Consider the following 17,606-nt stretch of genomic DNA (forward strand, 5'->3'; position numbering starts at 1 on the left):
ATGTCTGTAATGTAACAATACATTTAAAAGCAATTAGCTTTTCTGGATCAATTTTGGATCACTACCATCACTTGTCTATTTTAACAATACATTTAGTACCAATTTGATTTTATGGATGACTTTTTCCATTCAAATGACCTATACTGTGATGAATAAAAATTATACACTACAGGAAAAACCACCAGACATATCTTTTTGTTTTGTTACCGAGGATGTAGGTTTGTTTGCTTGACAACTACCTAATTCAAGGTTTAGTATAAGCAGATGATCTATTTGTAATATAAACCACCAGAAAAATCTACTGAATCAGATTTAACAAGAGACCTCGTGGCGCAACGGTAGCACGTCTGACTCCAGATCAGAAGGTTGCGTGTTCAAATCACGTGGGGGTCAGTTGTCATTTTGAAGATAAAATGCTCTTTTCTGCCAAAAAAATACTATACAAGAAACTAAATACTAAGATTGTTGTCTACTTTCAATAATGTGATTATAGCTCAAACTGGTACCTATATCACTAGCACATAGTCATTAAATATCTCACCTTCTTATCAGTTCTCATAATTATAATACTAAAAATATCCAGTTTAGATTAAACTTTACTTGAAGGCCAACTCTAAATGTCTGTAATGTAACAATACATTTAAAAGCAATTAGCTTTTCTGGATCAATTTTGGATCACTGCCGTCACTTGTCTTTTTTAGAGGTACATTTAGTACCAATTTTACTTTAAAGATGACTTTTTCCATTCACATGACGTATACTATGAGGCATAAAAACTCTACACTGAAGGAAAAACCAGAATACATATCTTTTTGTTTTGTTACCAAGGATGTAGGCTTGTTTGCATGACAACTACCTAATTCAAGGTTTAGCATAAGCAGATGAACTATTTGTAATATAAACCACCAGAGAATCTACCGAATCACTTTTAATAAGAGGCAACGGTAGCACATCTGACTCAAGATTAGAAGGTTGCGTGTCCAAATCACGTCGGGGTCAGTTATCATTTTGAAGATAAAATGCTCTATTCTGCCCAAAAATACTATACTAGAAACTAATTACCAAGATTGTTATCTACTTTCAATAATGTGATTATACCTCAAACTGATACCTATATCACTAGCACATAGTCATTAAATAACTCACATTCTTATCAGTTCTCATAATTATTATACAAAAAAAAATCAAGTTTAGAGAATACGTTACTTGAAGGCCAACTCTAAATGTCTGTAATGTAACAATACATTTAAAAGCAATTAGCTTTTCTGCATCAATTTTGGATCACTACCATCACTTGTCTATTTTAACAATACATTTAGTACCAATTTGATTTTATGGATGACTTTTTCCATTCAAATGACCTATACTGTGATGAATAAAAATGATACACTAAAGTAAAAACCACCAGACATATCTTTTTGTTTTGTTACCGAGGATGTAGGTTTGTTTGCTTGACAACTACCTAATTCAAGGTATAGTATAAGCAGATGATCTATTTGTAATATAAACCACCAGAAAAATCTACTGAAACGGATTTAGCAAGTGACCTTGTGGCGCAACGGTAGCGTGTCTGACTCCAGATCAGAAGGTTGCGAGTTCAAATCAAGTCGGGGTCAGTTGTCATTTTGAAGATAAAATGCTCTTTTCTGCCAAAAAAATACTATACAAGAAACTAAATACTAAGATTGTTGTCTACTTTCAATAATGTGATTATAGCTCAAACTGATACCTATATCACTAGCACATAGTCATTAAATATCTCACCTTCTTATCAGTTCTCATAATTATAATACTAAAAATATCCAGTTTAGATTAAACTTTACTTGAAGGCCAACTCTAAATGTCTGTAATGTAACAATACATTTAAAAGCAATTAGCTTTTCTGGATCAATTTTGGATCACTGCCATCACTTGTCTTTTTTAGAGGTACATTTAGTACCAATTTGACTTTAAAGATGACTTTTTCCATTCACATGACGTATACTATGAGGCATAAAAACTCTACACTGAAGGAAAAACCAGAATACATATCTTTTTGTTTTGTTACCAAGGATGTAGGCTTGTTTGCTTGACAACTACCTAATTCAAGGTTTAGCATAAGCAGATGAGCTATTTGTAATATAAACCACCAGAAAATCTACCGAATCACTTTTAATGAGAGGCAACGGTAGCGCATCTGACTCAAGATTAGAAGGTTGCGTGTCCAAATCACGTCGGGGTCAGTTATCATTTTGAAGATAAAATGCTCTATTCTGCCCAAAAATACTATACTAGAAACTAATTACCAAGATTGTTATCTACTTTCAATAATGTGATTATACCTCAAACTGATACCTATATCCCTAGCACATAGTCATTAAATAACTCACATTCTTATCAGTTCTCATAATTATTATACAAAAAATATCCAGTTTAGAGAATACGTTACTTGAAGGCCAACTCTAAATGTCTGTAATGTAACAATACATTTAAAAGCAATTAGCTTTTCTGGATCAATTTTGGATCACTACCATCACTTGTCTATTTTAACAATACATTTAGTACCAATTTGATTTTATGGATGACTTTTTCCATTCAAATGACCTATACTGTGATGAATAAAAATTATACACTACAGGAAAAACCACCAGACATATCTTTTTGTTTTGTTACCGAGGATGTAGGTTTGTTTGCTTGACAACTACCTAATTCAAGGTTTAGTATAAGCAGATGATCTATTTGTAATATAAACCACCAGAAAAATCTACTGAATCAGATTTAACAAGAGACCTCGTGGCGCAACGGTAGCACGTCTGACTCCAGATCAGAAGGTTGCGTGTTCAAATCACGTCGGGGTCAGTTGTCATTTTGAAGATAAAATGCTCTTTTCTGCCAAAAAAATACTATACAAGAAACTAAATACTAAGATTGTTGTCTACTTTCAATAATGTGATTATAGCTCAAACTGGTACCTATATCACTAGCACATAGTCATTAAATATCTCACCTTCTTATCAGTTCTCATAATTATAATACTAAAAATATCCAGTTTAGATTAAACTTTACTTGAAGGCCAACTCTAAATGTCTGTAATGTAACAATACATTTAAAAGCAATTAGCTTTTCTGGATCAATTTTGGATCACTGCCGTCACTTGTCTTTTTTAGAGGTACATTTAGTACCAATTTTACTTTAAAGATGACTTTTTCCATTCACATGACGTATACTATGAGGCATAAAAACTCTACACTGAAGGAAAAACCAGAATACATATCTTTTTGTTTTGTTACCAAGGATGTAGGCTTGTTTGCATGACAACTACCTAATTCAAGGTTTAGCATAAGCAGATGAACTATTTGTAATATAAACCACCAGAGAATCTACCGAATCACTTTTAATAAGAGGCAACGGTAGCACATCTGACTCAAGATTAGAAGGTTGCGTGTCCAAATCACGTCGGGGTCAGTTATCATTTTGAAGATAAAATGCTCTATTCTGCCCAAAAATACTATACTAGAAACTAATTACCAAGATTGTTAACTACTTTCAATAATGTGATTATACCTCAAACTGATACCTATATCACTAGCACATAGTCATTAAATACCTCACATTCTTATCAGTTCTCATAATTATTATACAAAAAATATCCAGTTTAGAGAATACGTTACTTGAAGGCCAACTCTAAATGTCTGTAATGTACCAATACATTTAAAAGCAATTAGCTTTTCTGGATCAATTTTGGATCACTACCATCACTTGTCTATTTTAACAATACATTTAGTACCAATTTGATTTTATGGATGACTTTTTCCATTCAAATGACCTATACTGTGATGAATAAAAATTATACACTAAAGGAAAAACCACCAGACATATCTTTTTGTTTTGTTACCGAGGATGTAGGTTTGTTTGCTTGACAACTACCTAATTCAAGGTTTAGTATAAGCAGATGATCTATTTGTAATATAAACCACCAGAAAAATCTACTGAATCAGATTTAACAAGAGACCTCGTGGCGCAACGGTAGCACGTCTGACTCCAAATCAGAAGGTTGCGTGTTCAAATCACGTCGGGGTCAGTTGTCATTTTGAAGATAAAATGCTCTTTTCTGCCAAAAAAATACTATACAAGAAACTAAATACTAAGATTGTTGTCTACTTTCAATAATGTGATTATAGCTCAAACTGGTACCTATATCACTAGCACATAGTCATTAAATATCTCACCTTCTTATCAGTTCTCATAATTATAATACTAAAAATATCCAGTTTAGATTAAACTTTACTTGAAGGCCAACTCTAAATGTCTGTAATGTAACAATACATTTAAAAGCAATTAGCTTTTCTGGATCAATTTTGGATCACTGCCGTCACTTGTCTTTTTTAGAGGTACATTTAGTACCAATTTTACTTTAAAGATGACTTTTTCCATTCACATGACGTATACTATGAGGCATAAAAACTCTACACTGAAGGAAAAACCAGAATACATATCTTTTTGTTTTGTTACCAAGGATGTAGGCTTGTTTGCATGACAACTACCTAATTCAAGGTTTAGCATAAGCAGATGAACTATTTGTAATATAAACCACCAGAGAATCTACCGAATCACTTTTAATAAGAGGCAACGGTAGCACATCTGACTCAAGATTAGAAGGTTGCGTGTCCAAATCACGTCGGGGTCAGTTATCATTTTGAAGATAAAATGCTCTATTCTGCCCAAAAATACTATACTAGAAACTAATTACCAAGATTGTTAACTACTTTCAATAATGTGATTATACCTCAAACTGATAGCTATATCACTAGCACATAGTCATTAAATACCTCACATTCTTATCAGTTCTCATAATTATTATACAAAAAATATCCAGTTTAGAGAATACGTTACTTGAAGGCCAACTCTAAATGTCTGTAATGTACCAATACATTTAAAAGCAATTAGCTTTTCTGGATCAATTTTGGATCACTACCATCACTTGTCTATTTTAACAATACATTTAGTACCAATTTGATTTTATGGATGACTTTTTCCATTCAAATGACCTATACTGTGATGAATAAAAATTATACACTAAAGGAAAAACCACCAGACATATCTTTTTGTTTTGTTACCGAGGATGTAGGTTTGTTTGCTTGACAACTACCTAATTCAAGGTTTAGTATAAGCAGATGATCTATTTGTAATATAAACCACCAGAAAAATCTACTGAATCAGATTTAACAAGAGACCTCGTGGTGCAACGGTAGCACGTCTGACTCCAGATCAGATGGTTGGGTGTTCAAATCACGTCGGGGTCAGTTGTCATTTTGAAGATAAAATGCTCTTTTCTGCCAAAAAAATACTATACAAGAAACTAAATACTAAGATTGTTGTCTACTTTCAATAATGTGATTATAGCTCAAACTGATACCTATATCACTACCACATAGTCATTAAATATCTCACCTTCTTATCAGTTCTCATAATTATAATACTAAAAATATCCAGTTTAGATTAAACTTTACTTGAAGGCCAACTCTAAATGTCTGTAATGTAACAATACATTTAAAAGCAATTAGCTTTTCTGGATCAATTTTGGATCACTGCCATCACTTGTCTTTTTTAGAGGTACATTTAGTACCAATTTGACTTTAAAGATGACTTTTTCCATTCACATGACGTATACTATGAGGCATAAAAACTCTACACTGAAGGAAAAACCAGAATACATATCTTTTTGTTTTGTTACCAAGGATGTAGGCTTGTTTGCTTGACAACTACCTAATTCAAGGTTTAGCATAAGCAGATGAGCTATTTGTAATATAAACCACCAGAAAATCTACCGAATCACTTTTAATAAGAGGCAACGGTAGCGCATCTGACTCAAGATTAGAAGGTTGCGTGTCCAAATCACGTCGGGGTCAGTTATCATTTTGAAGATAAAATGCTCTATTCTGCCCAAAAATACTATACTAGAAACTAATTACCAAGATTGTTATCTACTTTCAATAATGTGATTATACCTCAAACTGATACCTATATCACTAGCACATAGTCGTTAAATAGCTCACATTCTTATCAGTTCTCATAATTATTATACAAAAAATATCCAGTTTAGAGAATAGGTTACTTGAAGGCCAACTCTAAATGTCTGTAATGTAACAATACATTTAAAAGCAATTAGCTTTTCTGGATCAATTTTGGATCACTACCATCACTTGTCTATTTTAACAATACATTTAGTACCAATTTGATTTTATGGATGACTTTTTCCATTCAAATGACCTATACTGTGATGAATAAAAATTATACACTACAGGAAAAACCACCAGACATATCTTTTTGTTTTGTTACCGAGGATGTAGGTTTGTTTGCTTGACAACTACCTAATTCAAGGTTTAGTATAAGCAGATGATCTATTTGTAATATAAACCACCAGAAAAATCTACTGAATCAGATTTAACAAGAGACCTTGTGGTGCAACGGTAGCGCGTCTGACTCCAGATCAGAAGGTTGCGTGTTCAAATCACGTCGGGGTCAGTTGTCTTTTTGAAGATAAAATGCTCTTTTCTGCCAAAAAAATACTATACATGAAACTAAATACTAAGATTGTTGTCTACTTTCAATAATGTGATTATAGCTCAAACTGATACCTATATCACTAGCACATAGTCATTAAATATCTCACCTTCTTATCAGTTCTCATAATTATAATACTAAAAATATCCAGTTTAGATTAAACTTTACTTGAAGGCCAACTCTAAATGTCTGTAATGTAACAATACATTTAAAAGCAATTAGCTTTTCTGGATCAATTTTGGATCACTGCCGTCACTTGTCTTTTTTAGAAATACATTTAGTACCAATTTGATTTTAAAGATGACTTTTTCCATTCACATGACGTATACTATGAGGCATAAAAACTCTACACTGAAGGAAAAACCAGAATACATATCTTTTTGTTTTGTTACCAAGGATGTAGGCTTGTTTGCTTGACAACTACCTAATTCAAAGTTTAGCATAAGCAGATGAACTATTTGTAATATAAACCACCAGAAAAATCTACTGAATCAGTTTTAATAAGAGGCAACGTTAGCTCATCTGACTCAAGATTAGAAGGTTGCGTGTTCAAATCACGTCAGGGTCGGTTATCATTTTGAAGATAAAATGCTCTATTCTGCCCAAAAATACTATACTAGAAACTAATTACCAAGATTGTTATCTACTTTCAATAATGTGATTATACCTCAAACTGATACCTATATCACTAGCACATAGTCATTAAATACCTCACATTCTTATCAGTTCTCATAATTATTATACAGAAAATATCCAGTTTAGAGAATACGTTACTTGAAGGCCAACTCTGAAAGTCTGTAATGTAATAATACATTTAAAAGCAATTAGCTATTCTGGATCAATTTTGGATCACTACCATCACTTGTCTATTTTAACAATATATTTAGTACCAATTTGATTTTATGGATGACCTTTTCCATTCAAATGACCTATACTGTGATGAATAAAAATTCTAAACTAAAGGAAAAACCAACAGACATATTTTTTTGTTTTGTTACCAACGTTGTAGCCTTGTTTCCTTGACAACTACCTATTTCAAGGTTTAGTATAAGCAGATGATCTATTTGTAATATAAATCACCAGAAAAATCTACTGAAACGGTTTTTATAAGAGACCTCATGGCGCAATGGTAGCGTGTCTGACTCCAGATCAGAAGGTTGCGTGTACAAATCACGTCGGGGTCAGTTGTCATTTTGAAGATAAAATGCTCTATTCTGCCAAAAAAATACTATACAAGAAACCAAATTCCAAGATTGTTGTCTACTTTCAATAATGTGATTATAACTCAAACTGATACCTATATCACTAGCACATAGTCATTAAATACCTCACATTCTTATCAGTTCTCATAATTATTGTCCAAAAAATATCCAGTTTAGAGAATACTTTACTTGAAGGCCAACTCTAAATGTCTGTAATGTAACAATACATTTAAAAGCAATTAGCTATTCTATATCAATTTTGGATCACTACCATCACTTGTCTATTTTAACAATACATTTAGTACCAATTTGATTTTATGGATGACTTTTTCTATTCAAATGACCTATACTGTGATGAATAAAAATTATACACTAAAGGAAAAACCACCAGACATATCTTTTTGTTTTGTTACCGAGGATGTAGGTTTGTTTGCTTGACAACTACCTAATTCAAGGTTCAGTATAAGCAGATAATCTATTTGTAATATAAAACACCAGAAAAATCTACTGAATCAGGTTTAACTAGAGACCTCGTGGAGCGTCGGTAGCGCGTCTGATTCTAGATCAGAAGGTTGCGTGTTCAAATCACGTCGGGGTCAGTTGTCATTTTGAAGATAAAATGCTCTTTTCTGCCAAAAAAATACTATACAAGAAACTAAATACTAAGATTGTTGTCTACTTTCAATAATGTGATTATAGCTCAAACTGGTACCTATATCACTAGCACATAGTCATTAAATATCTCACCTTCTTATCAGTTCTCATAATTATAACACTAAAAATATCCAGTTTAGATTAAACTTTACTTGAAGGCCAACTCTAAATGTCTGTAATGTAACAATACATTTAAAAGAAATTAGCTTTTCTGGATCAATTTTGGATCACTGCCGTCACTTGTCTTTTTTAGAGGTACATTTAGTACCAATTTGACTTTAATGATGACTTTTTCCATTCACATGACGTATACTATGAGGCATAAAAACTCTACACTGAAGGAAAAACCAGAATACATATCTTTTTGTTTTGTTACCAAGGATGTAGGCTTGTTTGCTTGACAACTACCTAATTCAAGGTTTAGTATAAGACGATGAACTATTTGTAATATAAACCACCAGAGAATCTACCGAATCACTTTTAATAAGAGGCAACGGTAGCGCATCTGACTCAAGATTAGAAGGTTGCGTGTCCAAATCACGTCAGGGTCAGTTATCATTTTGAAGATAAAATGCTCTATTCTGCCCAAAAATACTATACTAGAAACTAATTACCAAGATTGTTATCTACTTTCAATAATGTGATTATACCTCAAACTGATACCTATGTCACTAGCACATAGTCATTAAATAGCTCACATTCTTATCAGTTCTCATAATTATTATACAAAAAATATCCAGTTTAGAGAATACGTTACTTGAAGGCCAACTCTAAATGTCTGTAATGTAACAATACATTTAAAAGCAATTAGCTTTTCTGGATCAATTTTGGATCACTACCATCACTTGCCTATTTTAACAATACATTTAGTACCAATTTGATTTTATGGATGACTTTTTCAATTCAAATGACCTATACTGTCGTGAATAAAAATTATACACTAAAGGAAAAACCACCGGACATATCTTTATGTTTAGTTACCGAGGATGTAGGTTTGTTTGTTTGACAACTATCTAATTCAAGGTTTAGTATAAGCTGATGATCTATTTGCAATATAAACCACCAGAAAAATCTACTGAATGGGTTTTAACAAGAGACCTTGTGGTGCAACGGTAGCGCGTCTGACTCCAGATCAGAAGGTTGCGTGTTCAAATCACGTCGGGGTCAGTTGTCTTTTTGAAGATAAAATGCTCTTTTCTGCCAAAAAAATACTATACATGAAACTAAATACTAAGATTGTTGTCTACTTTCAATAATGTGATTATAGCTCAAACTGATACCTATATCACTAGCACATAGTCATTAAATATCTCACCTTCTTATCAGTTCTCATAATTATAATACTAAAAATATCCAGTTTAGATTAAACTTTACTTGAAGGCCAACTCTAAATGTCTGTAATGTAACAATACATTTAAAAGCAATTAGCTTTTCTGGATCAATTTTGGATCACTGCCGTCACTTGTCTTTTTTAGAAATACATTTAGTACCAATTTGATTTTAAAGATGACTTTTTCCATTCACATGACGTATACTATGAGGCATAAAAACTCTACACTGAAGGAAAAACCAGAATACATATCTTTTTGTTTTGTTACCAAGGATGTAGGCTTGTTTGCTTGACAACTACCTAATTCAAAGTTTAGCATAAGCAGATGAACTATTTGTAATATAAACCACCAGAAAAATCTACTGAATCAGTTTTAATAAGAGGCAACGTTAGCTCATCTGACTCAAGATTAGAAGGTTGCGTGTTCAAATCACGTCAGGGTCGGTTATCATTTTGAAGATAAAATGCTCTATTCTGCCCAAAAATACTATACTAGAAACTAATTACCAAGATTGTTATCTACTTTCAATAATGTGATTATACCTCAAACTGATACCTATATCACTAGCACATAGTCATTAAATACCTCACATTCTTATCAGTTCTCATAATTATTATACAGAAAATATCCAGTTTAGAGAATACGTTACTTGAAGGCCAACTCTGAAAGTCTGTAATGTAATAATACATTTAAAAGCAATTAGCTATTCTGGATCAATTTTGGATCACTACCATCACTTGTCTATTTTAACAATATATTTAGTACCAATTTGATTTTATGGATGACCTTTTCCATTCAAATGACCTATACTGTGATGAATAAAAATTCTAAACTAAAGGAAAAACCAACAGACATATTTTTTTGTTTTGTTACCAACGTTGTAGCCTTGTTTCCTTGACAACTACCTATTTCAAGGTTTAGTATAAGCAGATGATCTATTTGTAATATAAATCACCAGAAAAATCTACTGAAACGGTTTTTATAAGAGACCTCATGGCGCAATGGTAGCGTGTCTGACTCCAGATCAGAAGGTTGCGTGTACAAATCACGTCGGGGTCAGTTGTCATTTTGAAGATAAAATGCTCTATTCTGCCAAAAAAATACTATACAAGAAACCAAATTCCAAGATTGTTGTCTACTTTCAATAATGTGATTATAACTCAAACTGATACCTATATCACTAGCACATAGTCATTAAATACCTCACATTCTTATCAGTTCTCATAATTATTGTCCAAAAAATATCCAGTTTAGAGAATACTTTACTTGAAGGCCAACTCTAAATGTCTGTAATGTAACAATACATTTAAAAGCAATTAGCTATTCTATATCAATTTTGGATCACTACCATCACTTGTCTATTTTAACAATACATTTAGTACCAATTTGATTTTATGGATGACTTTTTCTATTCAAATGACCTATACTGTGATGAATAAAAATTATACACTAAAGGAAAAACCACCAGACATATCTTTTTGTTTTGTTACCGAGGATGTAGGTTTGTTTGCTTGACAACTACCTAATTCAAGGTTCAGTATAAGCAGATAATCTATTTGTAATATAAAACACCAGAAAAATCTACTGAATCAGGTTTAACTAGAGACCTCGTGGAGCGTCGGTAGCGCGTCTGATTCTAGATCAGAAGGTTGCGTGTTCAAATCACATCTGGGTCAGTTGTCATTTTGAAGATAAAATGCTCTATTCTGCCAAAAAAATACTATACATGAAACTAAATACTAAGATTGTTGTCTACTTTCAATAATGTGATTATAGCTCAAACTGATACCTATATCACTAGCACACTGTCATTAAATATCTCACCTTCTTATCGATTCTCATAATTATAATACTAAAAATATCCAGTTTAGATTAAACTTTACTTGAAGGCCAACTCAAAATGTCTGTAATGTAACAATACATTTAAAAGCAATTAGCTTTTGTGGATCAATTATGGATCACTGCTGTCTCTTGTCTTTTTTAAAAATACATTTAATACCAATTTGATTTTAAAGATGACTTTTTCCATTCACATGACGTATACTATGATGCATAAAAACTCTACACTGTAGGAAAAACCAGAATACATATCTTTTTGATTTGTTACCAAGGATGTAGGCTTGTTTGCTTGACAACTACCTAATTCAAGGTTTAGTATAAGCAGATGATCTATTTGTAATATAAACCACCAGAATATCTACTGAATCAGTTTTAATAAGAGGCAACGGTAGTGCATCTGACTCAAGATTAGAAGGTTGCGTGTTCAAATCACGTAAGGGTCAGTTATCATTTTGAAGATAAAATGCTCTATTCTGCCCAAAAATACTATACTAGAAACTAATTACCAAGATTGTTATCTACTTTCAAAAATGTGATTATACCTCAAACTGATACCTATATCACTAGCACATACTCATTAAATACCTCACATTCTTATCAGTTCTCATAATTATTATACAAAAAATATCCAGTTTAGAGAATACGTTACTTGAAGGCCAACTCTAAATGTCTGTAATGTAACAATACATTTAAAAGCAATTAGCTCTTCTGGATCACTTTTGGATCACTACCATCACTTGTCTATTTTAACAATACATTTAGTACCAATTTGATTTTATGGATGACTTTTTCCTTTCAAATGACCTATACTGTGATGAATTAAAATTATACACTAAAGGAAAAACCACCAGACATATCTTTTTGTTTTGTTACCGAGGATGTAGGTTTGTTTGTTTGACAACTACCTAATTCAAGGTTTAGTATAAGCAGATGATCTATTTGTAATATAAACCACCAGAAAATTCTACTGAAACAGATTTAACAAGTGACCTCGAGGCGCAACGGTAGCGCATCTGACTCCAGACCACAATATTGCGTGTTCAAATCACGTCGGGGTCAGTTGTCATTTTGAAGATAAAATGCTCTTTTCTGCCAAAAAAATACTATACAAGAAACTAAATACTAAGATTGTTGTCTACTTTCAATAATGTGATTATAGCTCAAACTGATACCTATATCACTATCACATAGTCATTAAATATCTCACCTTCTTATCAGTTCTCATAATTATAATACTAAAAATATCCAGTTTAGATTAAACTTTACTTGAAGGCCAACTCTAAATGTCTGTAATGTAACAATACATTTAAAAGCAATTAGCTTTTCTGGATCAATTTTGGATCACTGCCATCACTTGTCTTTTTTAGAGGTACATTTAGTACCAATTTGACTTTAAAGATGACTTTTTCCATTCACATGACGTATACTATGAGGCATAAAAACTCTACACTGAAGGAAAAACCAGAATACATATCTTTTTGTTTTGTTACCAAGGATGTAGGCTTGTTTGCTTGACAACTACCTAATTCAAGGTTTAGCATAAGCAGATGAGCTATTTGTAATATAAACCACCAGAAAATCTACCGAATCACTTTTAATAAGAGGCAACGGTAGCGCATCTGACTCAAGATTAGAAGGTTGCGTGTCCAAATCACGTCGGGGTCAGTTATCATTTTGAAGATAAAATGCTCTATTCTGCCCAAAAATACTATACTAGAAACTAATTACCAAGATTGTTATCTACTTTCAATAATGTGATTATACCTCAAACTGATACCTATATCACTAGCACATAGTCATTAAATAGCTCACATTCTTATCAGTTCTCATAATTATTATACAAAAAATATCCAGTTTAGAGAATACGTTACTTGAAGGCCAACTCTAAATGTCTGTAATGTAACAATACATTTAAAAGCAATTAGCTTTTCTGGATCAATTTTGGATCACTACCATCACTTGTCTATTTTAACAATACATTTAGTACCAATTTGATTTTATGGATGACTTTTTCCATTCAAATGACCTATACTGTGATGAATAAAAATTATACACTACAGGAAAAACCACCAGACATATCTTTTTGTTTTGTTACCAAGGATGTAGGTTTGTTTGCTTGACAACTACCTAATTCAAGGTTTAGTATAAGCAGATGATCTATTTGTAATATAAACCACCAGAAAAATCTACTGAATCAGATTTAACAAGTGACCTCGTGGCGCAACGGTAGCGCGTTTGACTCCAGATCAGAAGGTTGCGTGTTCAAATCACGTCGGGGTCAGTTGCCATTTTGAAGATAAAATGCTCTTTTCTGCCAAAAAAATACTATACAAGAAACTAAATACTAAGATTGTTGACTACTTTCAATAATGTGATTATAGCTCAAACTGGTACCTATATCACTAGCACATAGTCATTAAATATCTCACCTTCTTATCAGTTCTCATAATTATAACACTAAAAATATCCAGTTTAGATTAAACTTTACTTGAAGGCCAACTCTAAATGTCTGTAATGTAACAATACATTTAAAAGAAATTAGCTTTTCTGGATCAATTTTGGATCACTGCCGTCACTTGTCTTTTTTAGAGGTACATTTAGTACCAATTTGACTTTAATGATGACTTTTTCCATTCACATGACGTATACTATGAGGCATAAAAACTCTACACTGAAGGAAAAACCAGAATACATATCTTTTTGTTTTGTTACCAAGGATGTAGGCTTGTTTGCTTGACAACTACCTAATTCAAGGTTTAGTATAAGCCGATGAACTATTTGTAATATAAACCACCAGAGAATCTACCGAATCACTTTTAATAAGAGGCAACGGTAGCGCATCTGACTCAAGATTAGAAGGTTGCGTGTCCAAATCACGTCAGGGTCAGTTATCATTTTGAAGATAAAATGCTCTATTCTGCCCAAAAATACTATACTAGAAACTAATTACCAAGATTGTTATCTACTTTCAATAATGTGATTATACCTCAAACTGATACCTATGTCACTAGCACATAGTCATTAAATAGCTCACATTCTTATCAGTTCTCATAATTATTATACAAAAAATATCCAGTTTAGAGAATACGTTACTTGAAGGCCAACTCTAAATGTCTGTAATGTAACAATACATTTAAAAGCAATTAGCTTTTCTGGATCAATTTTGGATCACTACCATCACTTGTCTATTTTAACAATACATTTAGTACCAATTTGATTTTATGGATGACTTTTTCAATTCAAATGACCTATACTGTCGTGAATAAAAATTATACACTAAAGGAAAAACCACCGGACATATCTTTATGTTTAGTTACCGAGGATGTAGGTTTGTTTGTTTGACAACTATCTAATTCAAGGTTTAGTATAAGCTGATGATCTATTTGCAATATAAACCACCAGAAAAATCTACTGAATGGGTTTTAACAAGAGACCTTGTGGTGCAACGGTAGCGCGTCTGACTCCAGATCAGAAGGTTGCGTGTTCAAATCACGTCGGGGTCAGTTGTCTTTTTGAAGATAAAATGCTCTTTTCTGCCAAAAAAATACTATACATGAAACTAAATACTAAGATTGTTGTCTACTTTCAATAATGTGATTATAGCTCAAACTGATACCTATATCACTAGCACATAGTCATTAAATATCTCACCTTCTTATCAGTTCTCATAATTATAATACTAAAAATATCCAGTTTAGATTAAACTTTACTTGAAGGCCAACTCTAAATGTCTGTAATGTAACAATACATTTAAAAGCAATTAGCTTTTCTGGATCAATTTTGGATCACTGCCGTCACTTGTCTTTTTTAGAAATACATTTAGTACCAATTTGATTTTAAAGATGACTTTTTCCATTCACATGACGTATACTATGAGGCATAAAAACTCTACACTGAAGGAAAAACCAGAATACATATCTTTTTGTTTTGTTACCAAGGATGTAGGCTTGTTTGCTTGACAACTACCTAATTCAAAGTTTAGCATAAGCAGATGAACTATTTGTAATATAAACCACCAGAAAAATCTACTGAATCAGTTTTAATAAGAGGCAACGTTAGGTCATCTGACTCAAGATTAGAAGGTTGCGTGTTCAAATCACGTCAGGGTCGGTTATCATTTTGAAGATAAAATGCTCTATTCTGCCCAAAAATACTATACTAGAAACTAATTACCAAGATTGTTATCTACTTTCAATAATGTGATTATACCTCAAACTGATACCTATATCACTAGCACATAGTCATTAAATACCTCACATTCTTATCAGTTCTCATAATTATTATACAAAAAATATCCAGTTTAGAGAATACGTTACTTGAAGGCCAACTCTGAAAGTCTGTAATGTAATAATACATTTAAAAGCAATTAGCTATTCTGGATCAATTTTGAATCACTACCATCACTTGTCTATTTTAACAATATATTTAGTACCAATTTGATTTTATGGATGACCTTTTCCATTCAAATGACCTATACTGTGATGAATAAAAATTCTAAACCAAAGGAAAAACCAACAGACATATTTTTTTGTTTTGTTACCAACGTTGTAGCCTTGTTTCCTTGACAACTACCTATTTCAAGGTTTAGTATAAGCAGATGATCTATTTGTAATATAAATCACCAGAAAAATCTACTGAAACGGTTTTTATAAGAGACCTCATGGCGCAATGGTAGCGCGTCTGACTCCAGATCAGAAGGTTGCGTGTACAAATCACGTCGGGGTCAGTTGTCATTTTGAAGATAAAATGCTCTATTCTGCCAAAAAAATACTATACAAGAAACCAAATTCCAAGATTGTTGTCTACTTTCAATAATGTGATTATAACTCAAACTGATGCCTATATCACTAGCACATAGTCATTAAATACCTCACATTCTTATCAGTTCTCATAATTATTGTCCAAAAAATATCCAGTTTAGAGAATACTTTACTTGAAGGCCAACTCTAAATGTCTGTAATGTAACAATACATTTAAAAGCAATTAGCTATTCTATATCAATTTTGGATCACTACCATCACTTGTCTATTTTAACAATACATTTAGTACCAATTTGATTTTATGGATGACTTTTTCTATTCAAATGACCTATACTGTGATGAATAAAAATTATACACTAAAGGAAAAACCACCAGACATATCTTTTTGTTTTGTTACCGAGGATGTAGGTTTGTTTGCTTGACAACTACCTAATTCAAGGTTCAGTATAAGCAGATAATCTATTTGTAATATAAAACACCAGAAAAATCTACTGAATCAGATTTAACTAGAGACCTCGTGGAGCGTCGGTAGCGCGTCTGATTCTAGATCAGAAGGTTGCGTGTTCAAATCACGTCGGGGTCAGTTGTCATTTTGAAGATAAAATGCTCTATTCTGCCAAAAAAATACTATACATGAAACTAAATACTAAGATTGTTGTCTACTTTCAATAATGTGATTATAGCTCAAACTGATACCTATATCACTAGCACACTGTCATTAAATATCTCACCTTCTTCTCAATTCTCATAATTATAATACTAAAAATATCCAGTTTAGATTAAACTTTACTTGAAGGCCAACTCAAAATGTCTGTAATGTAACAATACATTTAAAAGCAATTAGCTTTTGTGGATCAATTATGGATCACTGCTGTCTCTTGTCTTTTTTAAAAATACATTTAATACCAATTTGATTTTAAAGATGACTTTTTCCATTCACATGACGTATACTATGATGCATAAAAACTCTACACTGTAGGAAAAACCAGAATACATATCTTTTTGATTTGTTACCAAGGATGTAGGCTTGTTTGCTTGACAACTACCTAATTCAAGGTTTAGTATAAGCAGATGATCTATTTGTAATATAAACCACCAGAATATCTACTGAATCAGTTTTAATAAGAGGCAACGGTAGTGCATCTGACTCAAGATTAGAAGGTTGAGTGTTCAAATCACGTAAGGGTCAGTTATCATTTTGAAGATAAAATGCTCTATTCTGCCCAAAAATACTATACTAGAAACTAATTACCAAGATTGTTATCTACTTTCAAAAA

General features: G+C 32.2%; 11 non-coding genes across 11 annotated transcripts; all 11 read left to right on the forward strand.

The window, feature by feature from the left end:
• The first annotated feature begins 321 nt into the window (after positions 1-321).
• Positions 322-393, forward strand: TRNAW-CCA (transfer RNA tryptophan (anticodon CCA)). Its single transcript has one exon. It is a non-coding gene; the product is annotated as a tRNA-Trp (tRNA).
• Positions 394-2,766: 2,373 nt separating this feature from the next.
• Positions 2,767-2,838, forward strand: TRNAW-CCA (transfer RNA tryptophan (anticodon CCA)). Its single transcript has one exon. It is a non-coding gene; the product is annotated as a tRNA-Trp (tRNA).
• A 1,150-nt stretch (positions 2,839-3,988) lies between these two features.
• Positions 3,989-4,060, forward strand: TRNAW-CCA (transfer RNA tryptophan (anticodon CCA)). Its single transcript has one exon. It is a non-coding gene; the product is annotated as a tRNA-Trp (tRNA).
• A 1,150-nt stretch (positions 4,061-5,210) lies between these two features.
• TRNAW-CCA (transfer RNA tryptophan (anticodon CCA)) lies at positions 5,211-5,282 on the forward strand. Its single transcript has one exon. It is a non-coding gene; the product is annotated as a tRNA-Trp (tRNA).
• A 1,150-nt stretch (positions 5,283-6,432) lies between these two features.
• Positions 6,433-6,504, forward strand: TRNAW-CCA (transfer RNA tryptophan (anticodon CCA)). Its single transcript has one exon. It is a non-coding gene; the product is annotated as a tRNA-Trp (tRNA).
• Positions 6,505-7,655: 1,151 nt separating this feature from the next.
• TRNAW-CCA (transfer RNA tryptophan (anticodon CCA)) lies at positions 7,656-7,727 on the forward strand. The gene has a single exon. It is a non-coding gene; the product is annotated as a tRNA-Trp (tRNA).
• A 1,767-nt stretch (positions 7,728-9,494) lies between these two features.
• TRNAW-CCA (transfer RNA tryptophan (anticodon CCA)) lies at positions 9,495-9,566 on the forward strand. The gene has a single exon. It is a non-coding gene; the product is annotated as a tRNA-Trp (tRNA).
• A 1,151-nt stretch (positions 9,567-10,717) lies between these two features.
• On the forward strand, positions 10,718-10,789 carry TRNAW-CCA (transfer RNA tryptophan (anticodon CCA)). The gene has a single exon. It is a non-coding gene; the product is annotated as a tRNA-Trp (tRNA).
• A 2,989-nt stretch (positions 10,790-13,778) lies between these two features.
• TRNAW-CCA (transfer RNA tryptophan (anticodon CCA)) lies at positions 13,779-13,850 on the forward strand. The gene has a single exon. It is a non-coding gene; the product is annotated as a tRNA-Trp (tRNA).
• Positions 13,851-15,000: 1,150 nt separating this feature from the next.
• Positions 15,001-15,072, forward strand: TRNAW-CCA (transfer RNA tryptophan (anticodon CCA)). Its single transcript has one exon. It is a non-coding gene; the product is annotated as a tRNA-Trp (tRNA).
• A 1,151-nt stretch (positions 15,073-16,223) lies between these two features.
• On the forward strand, positions 16,224-16,295 carry TRNAW-CCA (transfer RNA tryptophan (anticodon CCA)). The gene has a single exon. It is a non-coding gene; the product is annotated as a tRNA-Trp (tRNA).
• The last annotated feature ends 1,311 nt before the right edge of the window (positions 16,296-17,606 follow it).

This window comes from Taudactylus pleione, unplaced genomic scaffold (assembly GCF_031769625.1).
Source record: "Taudactylus pleione unplaced genomic scaffold, aTauple2 ptg000393l, whole genome shotgun sequence".
Lineage (NCBI taxonomy): Eukaryota > Metazoa > Chordata > Amphibia > Anura > Myobatrachidae > Taudactylus > Taudactylus pleione.